Source organism: Felis catus, chromosome B2, assembly GCF_018350175.1.
Source record: "Felis catus isolate Fca126 chromosome B2, F.catus_Fca126_mat1.0, whole genome shotgun sequence".
NCBI classification, from domain to species: domain Eukaryota; kingdom Metazoa; phylum Chordata; class Mammalia; order Carnivora; family Felidae; genus Felis; species Felis catus.
In genome coordinates, this window is record NC_058372.1 from 68,926,003 (window position 1) to 68,949,678 (window position 23,676).

Genomic DNA, 23,676 nt, shown 5'->3' on the forward strand with positions numbered 1-23,676 from the left:
CGTCAGAATAATCTTCAAATTTGTTCATAAACATCATGAGAAAAGGCAAAATACTATGTACTAATCACAAAATTAGTGACCTATATGATGTTTTAATATGTCTCAAGTTTGTCCAGTTAAGTGAGGCAAAATAATTGAGCTAAAAAATCTAGCCCCTGTTTCTAATTTGCAAGTTGTAGAAGTAAATATGTCAATTGACATATAACTCTATTTCAGATGTAACAAAGAGAGGGAGCAGAGGAGTCATCACATTTTTTTTGTAAGGGGCCATATGGTGAATATTTTTGAATTTGCCAGTCATATTGTTTCTGCTGCTTCTCAACTGTGCCATCATAATGTGAGAGAAGCCGTAGGCAAAATGGAAGTGAATAGCATGGCTGTGTTCCCACAAAACTATTTCTTTGCAAAAAAACACATGTGGTAGACTGGATTTGGCCTGCGAACCATAGTTTGCCAATCTCTCTGATGGAGCAATTTATCAGGCCTCACTTTATACAGAAAGAAGTTGAGAAAAACTCAAAAAAATGGCCAGGAACCTGGTCATGGAGTTGTATGATAGCTTGGTCCCTCACCGTCTGTTTCTATCCAAGTGATGGAGGCTAGAGAAATCAGTCAAGGCATGGTCTCTAGTATTGTATACGGATTCAGCCTTTTTCCTTTTACTATATCTAGATCCTTCTGTCTCCTTCAAAGGCACTCCACCTACTAATTTTCTCTTCAATCATACCTATTAGCAGTATTCTCTTCACTGTCATGTCTGTCCTGAGCTTGTCCATCTATAACTACCAGTTCAAGTTCATTTGTTGACTCTCATCCCTTGTGCTATTTCCTTTTAAAGCCATCAATCATTGCCAGACACTGTATGAGGGGAGGGCTTCTATGAAGCCATCTTACTGGGGTCACTTTAGAACAAGAATGAGCACCCACTCTCTTCTAAGAAACTGTCTTAACAAACCCCACCATGGTCTATGCACATTTAACTTAGGCATTGTGAGATTTCTGAGATTTCACAGTGGCTTATTATTAATGGAACTCCTACCTTTGTGCTGCTGTGATCTGTGAACTCCTTCTGTGCTACCCAAAATCTTTCAACTGTGTTCACCCAAACTGTGGCAAGGTGATCAGCATGTATCCTCAGCTTCCTTTTTGAGCACCTCTTCTACCTTCTAGTTTTTACTGAACTTAGCTGACCCATGTGCTTTCTCTAAATGAACAAGAAAAATCCACTGCTACTTTGAGGCTAACACCATTATAATTCACCATTTGTAGTTCTCTTATGCCATAGTCATCTGATTTTCTCTTCATCATTCTCTTTATCCCATTCTCTTTATCATTCTCTTTATCCCATTCTATTTATCATTCAAGATGTCTATTATGCATGTTTCTGACTTAAGCAACTTTTAGGTCTAGCACAAACACTTATACATGGTACTTATTAGACATAACTGGTACCAAAATCTTCCTTTTAAAAAAAATGCAAAGAATAATGTTCCACCTCCCTAATTTTCTCAGATTATCTCAGTAAACTTCTCCAGTTCAGTTCATTCTTCCTAGTCCACCACATGATTGCAAAATGTTTTATACACTGTGGTTACAAAGTACTCATATTCTAAGATTACATATTCTGAATAGAGTATATATATATATATGTGTGTGTGTGTGTGTGTGTGTGTGTGTATCATATATATGCATACATACATGAATGGATATAAAGTGTGTTGTGTATATGTAAATCATATATTTGTATGTAAAGTATTTGTGTTCTCTAAATCTTCCATTGGATACTGAAACTTGTTGAGAACAGGGGCTATGGTATCTATGAAAACTTGTTCCCAGATTTCTTCTTTTCTTAGAGCTCTGACAGCTAAGAAGCAGGAATTTTGTTGAAGAGCTTCCACCCTTCGGTTATAAAGTCACAGAATTGTTTTGGAACATTTTCATGATTTCTTTCCAAGTGTTCAAGTAATAAGAAAGACAGCAGCATCTTTTATTTCAGAACAAATACAGATATGTAAGATAATTTTTTTGTATAGTCAGAAGATTATTATGAAGACTAAAGAGTACTTTCAAACTGGAATAATGACTTTGAATTAAGAAAAAAACATACTTAAGCACTTGTCCTAGATAAGAGCTAGTAAGAGTTGCCTAAGCACTGACTATGTGTTTTTTCAGAGTGCTATTTTGCAAAGTCATCCCATAGCCATATTTCTCATATTTCTAAACATAGATCTTATAAATAAGAGGGAAAAATCCAGAAGATATTTTTGTACACTGAGGTCAGATGAAAATTTCCACTCTGTACTATTTTGTCCCTCTAAACAATGTTAGCTGCCCTTTGTCTTAAACTCTGAGGAGCCGGGGTGGAGATTTAATTAAGAAATTCTAATGGAATATTTGTAGGAGTATTGAGTAATCAAAGTATCATTATTTAGCTTCACATTTGGTCTTTCCCATCTTACGTCTTTGATTATACTCTCCTCAGCCCTTTTTTATATGATCAGAAATGCCTCATAATGCCCAGACCAGAAAAAGCCTAAGTTCTTCCCTGGGAAAATGACTGCAGAATAGCTGAGGTCAGAGACTAGTTAACTGCGATAGTCCGCTATGGAATTTTAGGGATACGAGCAAAAGAATGGAGTGTGGCATTAAAAAATACATAAAGATACAGCTTTAAACTTATACCATGGTGCTACCCTCCTATAGTGTAAGTTGCCATCATGTTAACCACTGAACGACAGTACAAGTGCTTGCTACAGCCATGCTCTCAGCTGGGCACACTACTAGAAAGATATTAATAAATATAATTTTCATGTAACTATGGAGATTCAGGGCAATACACATGTAGGGAAAACTTTACTTAAGCATATTTACTTAAGTAACTGAAGCAAAGAAAAATTGAACTAGCATTTACTGAATACAAAACTATAGGTTTGGGAGATTAGTGGAACAGTAATCACCAAGCTTTCATTCTATCAACAGGGTCTTGCAGAATGACACATAATCCCGAAGGAATGACCTCCTACATTTTATTGTACAGACATAATTATCAAATATTCTTATTTGTACAGGACATTTACCAAGTAATTATGTTTTATAGCTGGGATCAGAATAAAGTGTTTGTATAATTTCATAGCATTATTCCTCTGTGATTCCTCTGTGATATGTAAATCTAATGACTACTACTTAAATGAAAGTTTGCATTTGGATGAGAAACTATGAAAGAAATAATTATTTGAATTTTTAAATAAACTAAATTTCTATTCAGAAAAGGAAATACATTCATGTCCTTATGTACTAAGTATACAGAGATTTAGGTCTATTTTTGTTTATACCAGTTTAGATAATCTATGTTTTGAAGTATTATTTGTATAATTAATTCAGTGTGAGAAACATACCATACTGAACTTTCCCCTGGGAAACAGTTTAGAACCAGTATTTATGTCATTTGAAAAGAGAAGTTTTCATTCCTAAAATAAAAAACAAACAAAACAAAAACAGAAGCAAAAAGCTAAACAATGAACAACAAACTTACAGATTTCCAGAAAGTTTGAGATGAAAAAGTTATCTTTGAAAACACAACCAGCATTGATTTGGAAACAAAACAACTTTGTTTTCATCCCCTATCTGCAACTTCCTTGCTATGTGACTTTGGTTAAATTAATAATTTTTTTGGTGGGGAGGGCTTAGTCTTCTATGAAATTAGAGGAGTAATACTTAAATTTGCATGGTGAATGATCTAGTGATTATTTTGTCGGTTATTTTTATTCCATGAATATCAGGTTGGAACAGGAAATGGTCAATGAGCAATGCATTGTCAGGTATTTTTATGGATGGGCTTGATTTTAGGTTTAAGTTGGTTTTATACACTTAAATAATCAGAAGCATTTACATATCACATTTGGTCAGGTCTGTTAGAACAATCTTTCTACATTCTATTGAAAAACTGATACTTCTCCGTATTAGCTAAATATAACGTTTTATAAATGAATCACAATTTGACAGAAAACTGATCAGCTCTCCTTTGAAAACTATATAGAATAGCATAAATAAGTGCGACAAGTATGAAAGATGGATATGCATTCATTCATATATCAGAGCTCATTTATATTATGTTACTTTCAACATGTCAAGAATATGCATAATTTGTATATGAGAGATTAGTAATCAGTCAAATGTGGATTACTGGGTTTAAATTGCAGTATTATTATTTTTTAATTGTTTTTAATGTTTATTTATTATTGAGAGACAGAGAGAGAGACAGAGCATGAGCAGGGTAGGGACAGAGGGAGAGAGGGAGACAGAATCCGAGCAGGCTCCAGGCTCTAAGCTGTCAGCACAGAGCCTGAGGTGAGGCTTGAACTCACAAATCAGGAGATCATGACCTGAGCTGAAGTCAGAGGCTTAACTGACAGAGCCACCCAGGCACCCCTAAATTGCAGTGTTAATTTACTGAGAAATAATGAAGTAGAAAAATTGCTGGAACAGCTCAAAAGAAAGGATGCAACTTTTCCTTTAGGATGTTTGCAAAAGGTCTATCAATATGACATCTTAGAAAATTCTGTTTAGTAATGTGCTAAAGTAATAATACACTCTCCTCAAAATTAGAGTCTGAAAATTAGTAATCTTAAACTGATCTTCAAGAGACTGGATGATTCACATGCTCCCCAATGGCAGTAGCAATAGGAAACTTATCTCTTACATTGTATTTACTCATCATAAACATGCACAGAAGAAAATACCATTGTTTATTCCCATCCATAAGACTGAGACAACTGAGAAACATATTTGGATTTATTTCTTTTTATATATTTGTTTCTTCGGTAAACATGTTAGAACTTCCTGAGGATATAATAAGATAAACTGTAACAATATTCCCTTCTTTACCCAAACTTCATTCTAATATTCTCATTTTGTTTTAGTAATACATATGAAAACATGTTAGTAAATTGGTTTCCCCTGGGGCGCCTGGGTGGCTCAGTCAGTTAAGCACCCGACTCTTGATTTTTGCTCGGGTCATGATCTTGTGGTTGGTGAATTCGAGCCCTGTGTGGGGCTCCGTGCTGACAGTGTGGAGCCTGCTTGGGATTCTCTCTTTTTCTGTTCCTCCCCTGCTTGCTCACTCTCTCTGTCAAAATAAATAAATAAAACAAAAAATTAATTTCCCCAACATACTTTGAAACAAATATGTAATTTTTACCATTTTAACACACATTTTATATTTTTAGCATACATGCCAAAAAATGCAAAGAAACATATATGGCCATGTTAATGCATTATAAAATGAAAACCTGTGGTGACTGCTATCCTGGTTAGGAAATTGAGTATTGCCTGTAGTCCAGACCAGCTCTTCACATGCCTCTTTCTCAGTCATATCTCTTGCTTTCCCCTAGTGTTAACCATTATCCTGACTTTCATGAAAATCACTTCCTTGCTTTTCCTATTTATCACCTCCTCTTTGGAAGAGTTTCTACACTAATCTTTAATTTTACCACTTTTGTGTAGTGTTTATAAGTGAAACAATATAATATGTTATTAGTGTCTATTGTCATTTAGTATTACCTTTATATGATCACACCATACACATAGCTGCAGTTCACCCAATCTCCATTGTATGGATATGTAAAAATTAATTGCATAATATATTTGTGATGATTATTTGGATTGTTTCTATTTTGTGAATGTTATAAATGCTTTTGTTATGAACATAAATATATATAGTTCCTAGTACTCTGCTGCATAACTAACCTAGAAGTGGACTTACTTGGTTTTAGGGTATGCATTCCAATAATGCCAAATTGTTTTCCGAACAGATTGTTCCATTACTTATGTATGTGAGTTCCTGTAGCTTCACTACTTGGCAGTAGTTGTTAGTCTTGGTCTTTCTCATTTTAACCATTTGGTGGCCAGTGGTTGCTTCTCACGGTAGTTTTAATATACATTTTTCTACTTCTCTTGAGATGTTATCATGTTTCCTGGACTTTTAGTATCTCTTATTTGGAGTGCCTATTCAAGTCTCTCTGTCTTTTAGTACTGGGAATTCTTCTTTTAATTTTTTTTCTTATTGATTTATAATTTATAAAATCTGGATATAAGTTCTTTGTCAGTTACAGGGTTACAAATTTCTACTAATATGTGACTTGCCTTTTTACTCTCCCAGTGTTGTTTGTGTGTTTATTTTTGTTTGTTTGTTTGCTTATTTTATGTTATCAGCTTTATTGAGGTATACGTACAAATACAAGTTGTATATATTTAAGGTGTACAATGTGATGATTCGATATCCGTATTCATTGGGAAATGTTTTCAAAAGTTCTTACTTTTAATGTAGTTAAATTTATAAACCTTTTCCTCATGTTGATACTGTGTTTTGTGCACTGTTTAAGAAATCTTTCTTCCACATTAAGGTGCTTGCTTACATTGCCTTGTAAAAGCATTCTCATCTTACATCTCACATATAGTTCTGTGATATGCCTGGAATGTATTTTTGTGTCAGTGATGTGGGGTCCAAATTATTTATTTTCCTAGGTAGACGCACAGATGCCCAAGCATGATATTTTGAAAAGGCTGTCCTTGTTCTTTCTCCACTGTTTTTATTCTGCCTTTGCTTTAACTCTCTTTATATGTGTAGGTGTTCTTACTGGATTTTTTCTTGCACCCATCCTTGAGTACATAAGCATACTTAATTAGTCTTGTAAGTCTTCGTATGTGATAGAAGGAGTATTCCATTTTATGTTCTTAAAGAGAGTCAATTTTTACATTAATGCATGTTTTCATGTAAACTTCAGAATCAGTATGCTAAGATCTAGGAAAAAAGTCAAAGATAATAAAAAGAAAAAAAATGTAACATTTGTCCTCATTTCAGATGAGGTTGTTCTCACATCTTTATAACGATGAGACTTCTGGTGCATAAATATGGAATATGTTACCCTTTATTTGTGTTCTTTAATTTTTGTCGAAAAATTAATTTTCTTCTTATAAAGTTGTGATCTATTTTCTGGTATTTTATTCTTAGATACATAATATGTATATTATTATGAAAATAGTTTTTAATCTTTTAATTTCTATCTATTGCTGGAATGTAGAAAAAAGTCAGTTTCTTTTTTATTATAACCTTATATCTAGCAAATGTGTTAATTCTTACAATTATTCTGTTCAAGTCTTTAAACAAGGAATACATTAACTGCAGTGGCTCTAATGTCTTCGTAGCCTTCATACACAAACCAAAATGTAAGCTACAGTCAATGCACTGGAATCTAAGAAAATCAAACTTAAGAACAACCCATCACAAACAGCCAACTAGGCTTTCCAAAATATGGCAACTTTTTAAGCTATAACCAATCAAGGGGCACCTGGATGGCTGAGTCGGTTAAATGTCTAACTCTTGATTTCAGCTCAAGTCGTGATCTGACAGTTTGTGAGATCCATCCCATCAGACTCTGCGCTGATGGTGCAGGGCCTCCTTGGGATTCCCTCTCTCCCACCCTCTCTGCCCCTCCCTGGCTCGCTCTCTCTCTCTCTCTCTCTCTCTCTCTCTCTCTCAAAATACATAAATAAAAAAAACTTAATGAACTATAACCAATCAAATAACTTCTATGCTTTGCTTCAATGTCTTCTCTAAAAAAAACTTGCCCTTGGCTCCTGCAGGTGGCGTACTCCTACCCACTTTTGGTTTGAATCTGTCAAGTTCAAATCCATGTGTGCTCAAATAAAATCTTCAAAATTTTAATGTGTCTCAGTTTCTCTTTCAACAGGTCAAACTATTAATATTGGTTTTCATAATTCATCTGTGGATTCTCTTTGATTTTCTAACACAGAAACATGTAATAGAAGTTTCATATTTTCTTTTTCAAATTTCACGCTATTTTATTACAGCACTGACTAGGGAAAACAGTAAAAAATTGATTAGAGATGGTGATTCAGTTCTTGTTCACAATTTTGTATTAAGAACTTTCAAGATTTATTCTCAGCAACTTTCAGATATGCAATACAGTTTTATTAACTATAGTCCCCATGATGTACTTTATATCTCTATGACTTACTTATTTTATAACTGGAAGTTTGTTTACTCATTTCATCCACCCCCTGCCTCTGGTAACCACCAGTCTGTTCTCTATATCTATGAAGTTGGGTTTTTTGTTGTTGTTTGTTTTTGTTTTAAGATTCATATGTAAGTGAGGTCATATGGTATTTGTCTTTCTCTGTCTAACTTATTTCACTTAGGATGATGTGCCCAAGGTTTATTCATGCTGTCATAAATGGAAATGGAAACATTTCCTTTTATTTTTTTTTACAGAAGGAAAGAGAGAGCAAGCATGTGCAAACAAGGGGAAAGAGGCAGAGGGAGGCAGAGAGAGAGAGAGAGAGAGAGAGAGAGAGAGAGAGAGAATCTTAAGTAGGCTCCATGCTCAGCACAGAGCCCAATGCAGGGCTCAATACACAACCCTGGGATCATGACCTGAGCCGAAGTCAAGAGTCAGATTCTCAACTCACTGAGCCACCTAGGCACCTCAAGGTTTCCTTCTTCTTATGTCTGAATGTATTCCATTAAAAATGTATGCATACATGTATGTATGCATACATGTGTATGTATGTATGTATGTATACACACACACATATATATATCCATTCATTCATCAGCGGACACTTAGGTTGTTTCCATATCTTGGCATTATCAATAATGCTGCAGTGAACATGAGGGTTCATGTATCTTTTCAAGTTGGTGTTTTCATTTTATTTGGATAAATACCCAGAAGTAGAATTGCTGGATCATATGGTATTCTATTTTTAAGTTCTTCAGGAGCCTCCATCCTGTTTTCCATAGGGCACAAGTGTTCTCTTTCTCCACATCCTCATCAACACGTGTTATTTCTTGTCTTTTGGTAATAGCCATTCTAACAGGTGTGAGGTGATACCTCACTGTGGATTTTGATTTGTATATCCCTGATGATTAGTGATGTTGAGCAGCTTTTCTTGTACCCATTAGCCTTCTGTATGTCTTTTTTACCTCCATATTGTTGTAATGCAGATCTCTAGAACTTTTTCATCTTGAAGGACTGATACTTATATACTTATTGAGTAGCAACTCCCCATTGCTTAACCTCCAGCCTCTGGCAACCATCATTCTCCTTTTTTGCTTCTATGAGTTTGACTACTTTAAATGCCTCAAATAAGATTACGCAGTCTTTCGTTTAAAAAAAAAAAGGAGGGGGGCGCCTGGGTGGCTCAGTCGCTTAAACGTAGACTTCAGCTCAGGGCATGATCTCATGGTTCGTGAGTTTGAGCCCTGCGTCGGGCTCTGTGCTGACAGTTCAGAGCCTGGAGCTTGCTTCCAATTCTGTGTCTCCTTCTCTCTCTGTCCCTCTCCCCCTCACACTCTGTCTCTCAAAAATAAATAAACGTTAAAGAAAAAAAAAAGACTATGCAGTCTTTGGACTTCTGTGACTGGCTCATTTCACTTAGCATAATGTCCTTAAGTTTCACTTTTGTTGTAGCGTATGATACATGTAGCATATGATATGTTCAAAAATATTTCAGTGTATGTATATACTCCTTTTTAAAATCTGTTCATCTTGTCTATGGACACTTAGATTGTTTCCATAACTTGGCTATTATGAATAGTGCTGCAATGAACATGGGAGTGAAGATAAAGGTTTGAGATCCTGATTTCAATTCTTTTGGCTTTTGACCCAGAAGTGGGATTGCTGGATCATATAGTAATTATATTTTTTTAATTTTTTGAAGAAGCTCCAAGTTGTTTTCCATAGCAGCCATACAATTTTACATTCCCACCAAAAGTACAGAAGGATTCCATTTTTCCACATCCTCACCAATAGTTGCTATCTTTTATTTATTTTGATGGAGGGGAGGATATAGCCACCCTTACTTGTGTGAAGTGATATCTCATTGTGATTTTGCTTCACATTTTCCTCATCATTAGTGATGTTGAACATCTTTTCATATACCTGCTGGCCATTTGTATGTCTCTGGAGAAATGTCTATTCAAGCCTAGGTCCATTTTTTTTTTAATTGAGCCAGTTGAGCTGTAGGAATTCCTTATATATTTTGTATATTAACCCCTTATCAGATATAGGTTGCAAATATTTTATCCCATTCTGTAGGATGCCTTTTCAGTTTGTTAATTTTTTCCTTTGCTGTGAAAAAATTGTTTTGTTGATGTAATCCCATTGTCTGTGTTTGCTTTTGTTGCCTGTGCTTTTGGTGTCATATCTAAGAAATGATTGTCAAGACATTAATGATATGAATGTTTTCCCTTGTATTTTCTTTTAAGACTATAGTACTTTCAAGTATTACACTGAAGTCTTTATCCATTCTGAGTTTATTTTTGTGTGATGTAAAATAAGGGTCCATTTCATTCATTTGCATGTGACTAATCCAGTGTTCTAACACTATTTGTTGAAGAGGCTATCATTTCTTCATTGTGTAGTCGTGTCATGCTTATGAAAACCTGGTCATATATGCATGGATTTGTTTCTAGGCTCTATATTCTATTCCATTGGTTTTAGATCTATCTTTATGTCAACACCATAGTTTTGATTACTATAGCTTTTTAATATGTCTTGAATTGAGGAAATGTGATGTTGCCTGCTTTGTTTCTTTTTCTCATGATTGTTTTAGTTATTTGAGCTCTTATGGTTACATAAAAATTTTAGGACTTTTTCTTGTATTTCTGCAATAAATGCCATTGGGATTTTGACAAGGATTGCATGGAATCTATAGATCACTTTGGGTAATATGGACATTTTAACAGTATGAAGTCATCTAATTCATGAACACTGGAAGCTTTATCATTTTTTGTGTCTTATTTAATTTCTTTCAGCAATGTTTTTTAGTTTTCAGTGCTGTCTTTCACCATGATAGTTAAGTCTATTCCTAAGTATTTAATTTTTCTTATGTTATTATAAATGTAATTATTTTCTACTTTTATTTCAGATTGTTCATTGTTAGTGTATAGAAATGCAATTGATTTCTGTGCATTGGTTTTGTATCCTGATACTTTTCTGAATTCATTTATTAGTCTGTATAGTTTGTGTGTTTGTATATGTGCATGTGTGCACATGTGTGTTTTATTATTTCTACATATAAAACCACATAATCTGTGATAATTTTATGCTTTCAATTGGGTGATTTTTATCTATTCTTCTTACATATTCCTCCGGTTAAAACTTCAGTACTATGTCGAATAGAAGTAGTGAGAGTGGGTGTCTTTACCTTACTCTAGAAATGTTTTCAGTTTTTCACTAGTGAGTATAATATTACTTGTGGACTTTTCATATAACACTTTATTATGTTGAGTTCATTTCCATATATTCTTAGTTTTTATCATAAAGTATGTTCAACCTGTCAAATGTTCTTTTGGCATCTATTGCGATGATCATATTGTTTTAATCCTTTGTTCTGTTAATTGTGTGTATCACATTTATCGATTTGAAATTGAACCATCCTTGCATCCATGGAATAAATCCCACTTGTTCATGGTGAATGAGCCTTTTAATGTGCTGTTGAATTTGGTTTGCTACAATGGTGTTGAGAATTTTTACTTCTATATTCATCAGGAATACTGTCCTGTGGTTGTCTTTTCTTGTAATGTCCTTGTCTGGCTTTGGTATCTGGGTAAGCCTGACATTGTAAAATGAATTTTGGACTATTCCCTCCTCTGCAATTTTTTGGGAGAATTTGAGAAGAATTAACATTAATTCTCCTTTAAATGGTTGGTAGAATACATCAGTGAAGTCAAGTGGTCCTGGGCTTTTTTGTGTGTTGGAAGGCTTTTGATTACTGATTCAATCTCCTTACTCATTATTAATTGGTTCAGATTTTCTTTGTTCTTCATGATTCAGTCTTGGTAATTTCTAGGAATTTATACTTCTCTTTTAGGTTATCCAAATTGTTGACATGTAATTGTTCATAGTAGTCTCTTATAAACCATTTGACCCCTGTGGCATCAATTGTAATCTCCTTTCTGTTATTTCTGATATTATTGATTTGAGTTCTCTCTTTTTTTCTTAGTTAGTCTAGCTCAGTTTTTATTTTGGTTAATCTTAAAAAAAATTGACTCCTAGTTTGATTGATTTGTTCTATTGTTTTTTTACTCTCCATTATATTTATTTTTGCTCTCATCTTAACTACTTTTTCCTTCCTTCCTTTAACTTTGGGTTTCGTTTGTTGTTCTACTTCCTCCTCTCCCTCCCCTCCCCTCTCCTCCCCTCCCCTCCCCTCCCCTTCCTCTCCTTCCTCCTCTCCCCCTGTCCCTCTCCTCCACCTCCACTTGAATTCACTGATGTATTCTACCAGCCATTTAAAGGAGAATTAATGCTAATTCTCCCAAAAAATTGCAGAGGAGGGAATAGTCCAAAACTCATTTTACAATGTCAGGCTTACCCAGATACCAAAACCAGATAAGGACATTATAAGAAAAGACAACCACAGGACAGTATTCCTGATGAATATAGAAGTAAAAATTCTCAAATTCCTCTTCTTCTTCTTCTTTTTCTTCTTCTTCTTCTCCTTCTCCTTTCTTCTTCACCTTCGCTTCCGCCTCCTCTTCCTTTTTCTTTAGTTCCTGAACTGAAAACTCAGATTGTTTGAGACTGTTTGTTTGCTTTTTAATGTAGGTATTTACCATTATGAACTTTCCCCTTAGCACTGCCTTTGTCACATTCTATAAATTTTGATATGTTTTGTTTTCATTTTTATTTGTCTCACTATACTTTCTAATTTCTCTTTTGATTTCTTCTTTGACCCATTGGTTGTTTTGGAGAATGTTGTTCATTTTCCCCACATTGTTAAATTTTTCAGTTCATCCATTCATTTCTAATTTTATTCCCTTCAGGTCAGAAAAGATACTTGATGTGATTTCAGTACTCTTTTTTTTTTTCTTTAATGTTCATTTATTTATTTATTTGAGAGAGAGAGAGAGAGAGAGAGAGAGAGAGAGAGAGAAGGCAGGGGAGGGGCAGAGAGAGAGGGAGACACAGAATCTGAAGCAGGCTCCAGCCTTTGAGCTGTCAGCACAGAGCCAGTCGCGGGGCTTGAACCCACAAACTGTGAGATCATGACCTGAGCTGAAGTCGGATGCTTAACTGGCTGAGACACTCAGGTGCCCCTGATTTCAGTATTCTTATTAAATGTGTTAAGTCTTATTTTATGACCTAATTTTTGATTTATCCTGGACAATGCCCCATGGGTTGAGAAGAATGTGTCTTTTACTGCTCTTGGATAGACTAGATTCATTGTTCAAATTTTCTGTATTCTGTTGATCTTTTTTCTTATTGTTCTTTCCATTAATCAGAATGGAGTATTAAAATTTCCTACTAGTATTGTGTTACTGTCTGTTTCTCCCTTCAGCTCTGTCAGTGTTTGCTGCATATATTTGGGGGCTCTGAAAATACATATTCCTGAAAATCACTTTTCTTAAAGTCTACTTTTTCTTAAATATTAATATACCTACTCCAGCTTTCCTTTGATTAATATTTGTATCATATATATTTTTATTTTTTAGTGTTTATATATTTTACATATGTCTCATATAAACACAATGTAACTTTATTTCCAAAATATACTACTTGTAAATTCATCTCTTGTGCAATTACTTTGTGTGATCACTAATATTTACCCTGTTAATGAGTGCCTTCTGTTTGTCTTGACTATTTTATGATCAATTTTTAATATGTTCCTGCTATCTTTTAGAATGATTCTGTATTTATTTTTAATAACTTGATTTTTTTGTTATTTGTAAGTCATACATTCTTTTATTATTTTAGTATTAACTCGGATTACATATCCTTGGTTAATTAAAATCTAGTGTTAATTATCAATTCTTGTCTCTTTTCAGCCAACACTAAAATCTTAAAATGTTTTAGTTCCACCCACTACTTTTATGATATTTTATGACTTAAAAAAATTTTTTACCATTTATTTATTATTGAGAGACAGAGGGAGACAGACCATTAGCAGGGGAGGGGCAGAGAGAAAGGGAGACACAGAATCTGAAACAGGCTCCAGGCTCCAAGCTGTCAGCACAGAGCCTGATGCAGGGCTTGAACTCACGGACTGTGAGATCATGACCTGAGCCTAAGTTGGCTGCTTAACCAACTGAGCCACCCAGGCGCCCCAGATATTTTATGACTTTTGCTACTATTTATGAGTACATTGCTATTTATGATTATTATGCTATTGTAAATATTATTGTTAATATTTTATCTGGTAAATATTTGTTTATATTGATTACAGATTTACTAGTTTGATTTTTCTTCATTTCTTCCTGCATCTTCAACTTACCGAATGGTACTGATGGTTTATTCTGAATGAAGAATACCCTTTATTTCTTTTAGTGCATATCTGCTAGATAATATATTTTTCTGGACTTTGGATAGAAAATGTCTCCATTTCACTAGTATGATATTTCATTTTGGTGATTATTTTATTTCAGCACTAGGAATATGTCATTCCATTGTCTTTGGCTTCCATTGTTTACATAGAAGTCACTTGTAATTTCCTTCTTATGGTTAGTAATTTTTTTTCTAGGAACTTTTACTTTTTGTCCTTTTCTTTAGATTTTTGTTCTTTTACTATGATGTATTAAAGTATGGATTTCTTGAATCTATAGGCTGAATGAATGTGCAGAATAGATTGAAAATCTGCAAGTTAGTGTCTTTTATTAGGTTAGAAATATTCTTAGTCACATCTCTTCAGTCTTGTCCTATTTTTTTTCTCCTCTCTTTCTGGGATGCTAATTACATGTGTGCTGTATATTTTTACCATGTACCTCATTTCTTTTGTTCCATCTTCTTACTTCTCTGTGCCTTTTTTCTACTTGCTTTCTCCTGACTTTATATTCTAGTTTTGTAATTTTTTAACCTCCTGTTACACCCACTCCCTGAGTCCCTAATTTCTGGTACTATATTTTTCATTTCTATAATTTCTTTCTTGGTATTTTTAAAGTATGCTATGTTACCAGCTCTCTGCTTTTATATTCTGTCTTGGTTATTATCTCTTCATGTGGTGATCACCTTTTCTTTGAGATCTGTATCAGATAATTTTAATTTCTGGAGCCACTGTAACCATAGTTCTTTTGCTAATTTTAGTCCATGTGACTTTTTCTGTTTTTTTTCTCTTGAACTTTTTTATTGTGTGTTTTATAGTTTGAGAGAAATCAGAAATATTTTGAGGGCAAGAATGGCCTTTTCTTCCCTCAGGGAAGTTTTTGTTGTTGTTGTTTTGTGTGTGTGCGTTTTCTTTTTAACCTCATTCTAAGGCCACTAGCAGTGTGGTGTCATTAGAATCCAATTTCAAGAATTAGATGTTTTAGAAATGTGGATTTGAAGTTTAGCTGTCATTTGTGCAAACACTGTTGTGTATTCACCTCACCCTTATACCTCAGACATAGTCCTTTGCTGTTCTAACTCCAAAGAGAAGTGGCTTGCTAAGTAACACTATTCTTCGTGGACCCTGTGCTCCAACTTCTGTAGCCTCAATCCATTATACTATCAAAAATGCTTCCGAGTCTCTCAGTTACCTTTTCTACATCAATAACTCAAAATGTCAGCCTCATTTATTGGCCTGTTATTTCTTTACAAGTTCTTTCATAACTTCAGGCAGCATATATAGTCCACATTTTTGTTTTCTAATTTTTTTTTGCAGGTAGTTTTGTCTGATTTATCTAAGTTTTTTATTATCCGAGGCCAATGTCCTATATATTTAATAATTCTTCCTGGCTGTCTCTATGTTGAAATTCTCTACTGGAGAAGTTTCATAGTGTCATAGTTAAGATTATGACCTTTGAATCTTGACTCCCTAGGTTCAAATTCTGCCCTGCCTCTTATTAACTCTTTGAACTGTGGCAAGTAACTTCAACTCTCTATGCCTAAGTTTCTTCACCTGTAAAGAAGACACAAAGCTGTATTTCATTTGTTAAATGTCAATATTTAGAAATCACTAAAAACCATTCCTGGTGTGTGTGTGTCTGTGTGTGTGTGTGTGTGTGTGTGTGTGTGTGTGTATATATATATATATATATATATATATGTCATATACAATTGTAAAGTCACTACCTGACCTGTGCTGAATGCAACATGTTCTCATGTGTATCTTTCTTTTGTAATATTATTTCTCCTTTGGTCAACCTTCTTTCAGAGTTTCATAAGTAAATCTTTTATTTCATAAATAGAAAAAAAGGATTGATTAAAGTGCTTTTTTAAAAAAGATCAACAATAAAATAGCTATATTTCTTTTTATGACTATTAAGTTACCTGTAACATCTGTATATATAGTTCAGTAGTTCCTCCTTTTCATTATACATAATCTCATGTAATGCTAGACTTAGATGGGACATTTAAGTTCAATGGTCCCAAAACACTTCTTAAGCTATATCAGAATCATGTAAAAGGTTTTGTGAAAATCAGTCTTGGGAGCAGCTCACCCAGGACATTCAGATGTTTTAAATCTGGAATAGCTTCCAAAACTTGAACTGTAATAAGTCTTGTCTTTATTCTACTATATCACTCCCACATCTTAGTCACTTGCTATTTATACTATCTTAAAGTTTAAATACTAGTTATTTTAAAAAGCAAAATGAATACACTTCTTTTTCGTTTGTAAAGGATACTGTATGGTCATTTTCATGCTATCATAGTTTAGTTTTTGAAACTTCTGTGCTTAAAATACTTCTCACTTCAAAAGTAAAATGTGGAAGAATTTATTCTGTTCATGGCTTACATTTAACATTGTAGTGCTAAAAAGGTCTTGAGTGAATTATTTTCCATGTTTAAAAATTAACCCCCCCCAGGGAAGAATTTGAACAGTTTTGAATTTTGTAGACTGCATTATCACCCAATGCGTTTCAAACATAAATGCATCAAAGCTATAGCGTATACGTTAAGAACATATTTATATATATTTACTTATTTATTTTTTGTCTTAATTTCTTCTTACCTTTTTAAATGTTGACTGCAGTTCTTTAAATCAGGTTTAGGGAAGTGGTAAAAGGACCAAAATAAATTTATGAGTTTGATTCACATTGTATGTCAATCCCATTAAGCCCTGATTGAAGTCTCATAAGGCAATTTGAAGGAGTGTAACGGTTTTCTGCCAACACTTAAGACTGCACTTAGTGACAAGGAGTCAGTCTCCCCTGTCTTAGACAGTGCTTATCCCGCACATCCCTATCCAATACTTTCATATCAGTAGTGCTTATCTTTCACACCACTCATCAGTATTGCAATGAACTATTTGCATACTTGTGGTTTTCTCTAAAGTGCATTAAACTTGAAGAGAACAGGGATTTAGTCTTACACAATCACCACTGCTCCCCAGGCTCAGTCAAGTGGCAGGCATATAGTATGTTTCAATAAATAGTAATACAATTTTATTTTTAAAGCAAATGTTTGAATGGTTCAATAAATACACCTGCTCTTCAATATCAGAGAAGACATATTTGGATGAAAAAGAGCTGTTAGCTGGAGTTTAGGAAAATGATTACACATTATGGATGTTTTTACTTCCCTGGAGATATTTCTAAGGATAAAAGTCAGTGTTCAAACTTACCTTTAAATTATAAAGACTTTTAGCTTTATATTTTTTACTTTTTTTTTTAAATTAAAACTAGTGTGCTTCTGAGCCTTCTGACCTTGTTGGTGGTGATAATTATAAAATATCATTGGAGTAAAGACCAGGGTCAAAGTGATTTTGGCTAAAAAAGCACATCACACTGTGCTTTGAGTAAACATATCAATTAAACTCATAAGTATATTAGCAGTTCAGTAACATTTATATGCATTGTACCTAACCCAAACTTGTCCTCTATGCTGATTGCCTTTTTTGTGATTTTCAAAATAAAAGATGTGAATTCTGAAGCTTATAATTAGCAATTAAAGTTGAATAATTAAATCTTCTATTATAACAGGATTTTTCTATGGAGAAAGGGTAATGATGTTGCTCAGCGTGATTAAAGATTAAACTTTAATCTAGTTTAAGACATTTTGTTATTTCATTTTGAGGCTACCGAATAGAGCATATTTCTTTCATTTGATTATACTAATGTCTGCAACAAGAAATATTTCATAGACTATATAAACATACATATGCAGAGAATACACATTTACAATACATATTTATACAAACACATACATATACACACACAGAGAATACACACACCTTAAACATTTGAGGAGAATAGAAACTGACAAGGTGGATGACAATCCTGAAGTTCTATTTCCAAAGACCTGATCTTACTTTTTGCTGAAATTCTACCTCTTCATGGTGGAAACAAGGGTGATGGTATGTATCAGTTAGCACTGCCTTTGTGCCCAGCCCTTTCTACGTGTTTTATATCTGTTACTTCATCCGATTGTCACAACAACCCTGCGAAGTAGGTGTGTTCATTATCCCTGCAGATAAATGAAGTCCTCCATTTCCACCTCCTTAGGATTATTTTCTGACTTCCTTTCCTTCTCTCTCTCTCCCTGGCTCTCTCAGAGAGAGATCTAATCTAATGTCACTTTGTTTACCTTTGAAAACTTTACATTTATGTTGGTGTATTCTATCAGTCATTCTATCTTATACTTTATCACTAACATTGTTAAAGTTTTTTGTTGAATTTAAACATACACAACGTGCACAGATTTTAAGTGTGAAGTTGAATGGATCTTTCCCATATAAATGGATTCTTGGAACCCCCCATGCAGATCTCAGTGTGGACCATTACCAACGGTGCAGGGAGGCTGCTCTGGAGTCCTCAGTCATAACTCCCCCCAAAAATCACGATTCTGACTTCTGTCAGCAGGTGTTAAATTTGCTATTGTTTTAACTCTAAGTGGAATCGTAAATTATAAACTCTTACGTCAGGCTTCTCTTAGCATTGTCTGTGAGATTTATCTCTTTTGTGTGAAACAGTATTTCACTCTCATTGCTTGATAGCATTTTATTTTATGAATGTACTACGATTTATTGATACATTCTACTGCTGGTGATATTTGTGTTATTTCTAGTTTTTCCTCTGCTAGTGACTATGTAAATTGGTATAACCACTTTGAAAACCATTGAAACTGATGTAATCTAATCTACTAAAGTGAAACATACAACACCCTCTAAACCAGCATTTCGCTCTGAGGTGAATATCCGACAGGAATACATATACATGAGCACCTAAAGTACATGCTACAGAATGTTCAATATAATATTATTTATAATAACCAACATTGTATTTTTCAGTTCTAGCCTCTTGATATATAGATATAGTTCAGTGACTTTAGCAGCCTTAGATCTTTTCGTTGTGTGAGTATTAAGATTTTGTCTTTGTTGTTATAAATAGTATTGCAATGTCTCATGATATACTTGCACAGAATTTCTCTAAGATACACATAGACCCAGAAGTTGAGTTGCTTCTTGTTTTTAGAATCAACGTATTTAAAAAAGTTTTTTTTCATGTTTATTTTATTCTTTTTGAGAGAGAGCGAGAGAGCGAGCATGAGCGGGGGAGGGGCAAAGAGCAAGAGGGAGACACAGAATCTGAAAAAGGCTCCAGGCTCTGAGTTGTCAGCGCAGAGCCCCACAAAGGGTTTGAACTCAGGAACGGTGAGATCATGACCTGAGCCAAAATCAGGCCCTTAACCGACTGAGCCACCCACGCACTCCTAGAATCAACATATTTTAACTTTCACTGGATATTTACAAATCACTCTGCAAAACAGTTTTCCTAATTTGTTCTTACTACAAACTGTACAAATACTTGTATTCCGCATGCTTAACAAAACTGGACATTGTCAGGATTATTTTTTATGAATATAACATTTTGTGAGTATAGTTTTTGTGAATGAAGTTGACTGGTTTTGCTTTGACTTGTGTTATTTTAAGAGCAGAAGTAGAGAGCTGTTTATATTTGGGAGAGGGGCATATGTGATGCCTGTAGTAGGAATAACTTAGCATGTATCCCTATTGGGTTATTGTTTGCTTTTCGATAGGAGGAAGTTCTTCGTATATTCTGTATATAAATCCTGTCTGTTATATATATGATAAAAATATTTTTAAAGACTATTTCACTTTTACTCTTAGCTCATGTAGTATTTCATAAGATAGAAATTTTTTTGTTTTTATGTAGTCATATATTTCAATTATTTTTTATCTTATGAGATTTACTTTTATATCATTCCTAAATATCCCTTTCTATCTCAATATCTTGAGAGGTTCTTCTATATTATTTCTTATAGTTTTAAATTCTTGGTTTCCAAATTTATGTCTTTTATCAATCTGATTCTATTTTTTAAAGATGTGGTTTTCAAAATCCATTTTTAAATTATTTAGAATGCCATTTGTTCCAACATTTAATGAATGGTTCAATTTGTGCCACTGGACTTATACAGCAACCTCGGTCATATGCCAAGATAATACACCCACTAGATTTTTCACTCTTTAGCTGGAAAATGGACAACTCTTGTAAGGAGTCTTGCAATGAAATGGAGCAAAGGAATGAGTTAATAGCTGAATTGAGGTATAAAGTCATGTCTATTCTACCTCCAAAAAAATCTTGACTATACAACTTCTTAACTACAACTCCAAGACACCACAGACACAACTCGAAGACATTTCCCCATAGTCTGACACTATTCTCTCCTATATGACTTCAACTCACTTGTCTTCCATTTTGATTGCTTTTCCATCCCCACCCTCCATTCCATTATACTTTCTATTTTAATATATTTTATAATAGAAAATATGTAATATTATATATTGATAATAGAAAACATGTAATGCCAGATATCAGGTTGGTTGTTTCAACAGCTCATCAATGCACCAAGCATCCAGATTCTGTTTTCTTTAAAATAAAACTGATATTTATTTAGCTTTTTGAAAGTATAACAACACACTAAATGACAAGGAATGAAACAAAATCAAACAAACAAACAAACAAAAAACGCTGACATGTTATGACTGACCATTTACAGGAACAACAGCATTTATTAATGAATATAAAAAATGAATTTTATTATTTTTATCTTCTTTTCTTACAGCTTTAACTGCATGGATGTTTTTGAAAGCTTCAATTCCTAAGAAAATTCCACAGCTATACCGGCGCCTATAATGTGACTGAGGTTAAGATCCCACTCCCATTGGTGAATACATTTCTTTCATTGGGGATTCTGAACAACTAGATCTTCAGGAACCTGAATAACAGGTGTTTTTGTGAGGATCCTTCTAACATGGGAAAACACAGCCACTAGCCATTCAAACACAATGCATTATGGGTGCAAGTTTTCTAAGTTCTCCACATGACTACCAGACTAGGCAATGAGATTTTCTGGCATCCCAGTCTGCAGCCTCTCAAGCTGCACCAAAAGTAGGATTCATAAAACCAAAGATAAAGCATTTCTTTTTTTTTTAAGATAAAGCATTTCTGACCTTTCCTCCTAGAAGTTAGAGGGTTCTTTAGGGAGGGAGGGTAACGAGGTGTTGCATCAAAGCTTGCCTTCACACTCACTACTGGGGGAAAGGTGACTAAGTATATCCCGTGCACACTTGTGATGAATGTGAAGCATCCAGATTCTTTCCTGCTGCTCTGAGATCCACTGGCTGGTGTCATTTTTAGGGCTGATTTCCATCTTCTGGTGGCAAGAGGGCTCCCTGCTGTGACCAGGAGATATGCTCCCACAAGAGAAGGAAAAAATCTATTCTTTACCTATCAGCCAGAACAATTTTTAACTGTTTGAACTAGTTGTTTCCAACAGAACAATTTTACTTTTAATTTACAGGGGGTGTTTGGTAATGCCTGATGACATTTTTGGTTGTCATATCTTGGGGAGAGGTTACTGGCCTCTGTTGGATAGAAGCCAGAAGTGCTATTAACCATCCTAAAATGCAAAGGACTGCTCTCCAAAATAAACACCTCATCTGAAGTGTGAACAGTGCTGAGATTGGATAACCCAGATTTATTTAACTTTTATTTTTGAGAGAGAGAGAGAGAGAGCAAATGGGGGAGGGGAAGAGACAAGGAGACACAGAATCTGAAGCAGGCTCTAGCCTCTGAGATGTCACAACAGAGCCTGATGCAGGGCTTGAACTTGCAAATGGTGGGTGAGATTATGACCTGAGCCAAAGTTAGGTGCCCCTTAACCGACTGAGCCACCCAGGTGCCCCTGAATAACCTAGGTTTAACCAAATCCCCTCAGTGACCTCTGTCATGTTTTCCCTTTTTTCATCAAATTGGTATCTTTACACTGAACTACAGGATTCTGCATGACCTGGTCTCTATCTACTCTCCATTGTTGTTTTGTCTCATTCTCTATTCAGCCTACCATTCTAGTCACACTGCCTTTTAAAATTTTCTTCTCAGAGGTGACAAATCTGTATATTGAAAACTATAGAAAGCTTATATAAGAAACTGAAGAAGACACAAAAAACTGGAAAAAGATTCCATGCTCATGGATAGGAAGAACAAATATTGTTAAAATGTCAATACTACCCAAAGAAATCTACATATTCAATGCAATACTTACCAAAATAACACCAGCATTCTTCACAGAGCTAGATCAGTCCTAAAATTTGTATGGAACCAGAAAAGACCCTGAATAACCAAAGCAATCTTGAAAAAGAAAACCAATGCAGGAGGCATCACAATCCCAGACTTCAAGCTGTATGACAAAGCTGTAATCACCAAGACAGTATGGTACTTGCACACTCAGATCAATGGAACAGAATAGAGAACCCAGAAATGGACCCACAAATGTATGGCCAACTAATCTTTGACAAAGCAGGAAAGAATATCCAATGGAATAAAGACAGTCTATTCAGCAATTGGTGCTGGGAAAACTGGACAGTGACATGCAGAAGAAGGAACCTGGACCACTTTCTTATACCATACACAAAAATAAACTCAAAATGGATAAAGACTTCAATGTAAGACAAGAAGTCATCAAAATCTTCAAGGAGAAAGCAGGCAAAACCTCTTTGATCTTGCCCGCAGCAACTTCTTATTCAACACGTCTCTGGAGGCAAGGGAAACAAAAGCAAAAATGAACTATTGGGACCTCATCAAAATAAAAGGCTTCTGCACAGCGAAGAAAACAATCAGCCAAACTAAAAGGCAACCAACAGAATGGGAGAAGATATTTGCAAATGACATATCAGATAAAGGGTTAGTATCCAAAATCTATAAAGAACTTATCAAACTCAACACCCAAAAAACAAATGATCCAGTGAAGACATGGGCAAAAGACATGAATAGACACTTCTCCAAGGAAGACATCCAGACGGCCAACCGACACATGAAAAAATGCTCCACATCACTCATCATCAGGGAAATACAAATCAAAACCACAATGAGATACCACCTCACACCTCTCAGAATGGCTAACATTAACAACTCAGGCAACAAAAGATGTTGGAGAGGATGTGGAGAAAGAGGATATCCTTTGTGCTGCTGGTGGGAATGCAAACTGATGCAGCCACTCTGGAAAACAGTATGGAGGTTCCTCAAAAACTTAAAAATAGAACTACCCTACGACCCAGCAATTGCACTGCTAGGTATTTATCCAAGGGATACAGATAATGCTGTTTCGAAGGGGCACACACAGCCCAATGTTTATAGCAGCACTATCAACAATAGCCAAAGTATGGAAATGTCCATTGATGGATGAATGGATAAAGAGGATGTGTTATATATATTCAATG

General features: G+C 34.7%; 1 long non-coding RNA gene across 2 annotated transcripts in view; it reads left to right on the forward strand.

Moving 5' to 3' along the window:
• The window catches only part of LOC123385436, a 554,832-nt gene extending 532,402 nt beyond the window's left edge, over positions 1–22,430 (forward strand). For both annotated transcript variants that reach the window (XR_006597927.1, XR_006597928.1), the window contains one exon: positions 21,021–22,430. This is a non-coding gene — a long non-coding RNA (uncharacterized LOC123385436). The remainder of the gene's footprint in view (positions 1–21,020) is intronic.
• The last annotated feature ends 1,246 nt before the right edge of the window (positions 22,431–23,676 follow it).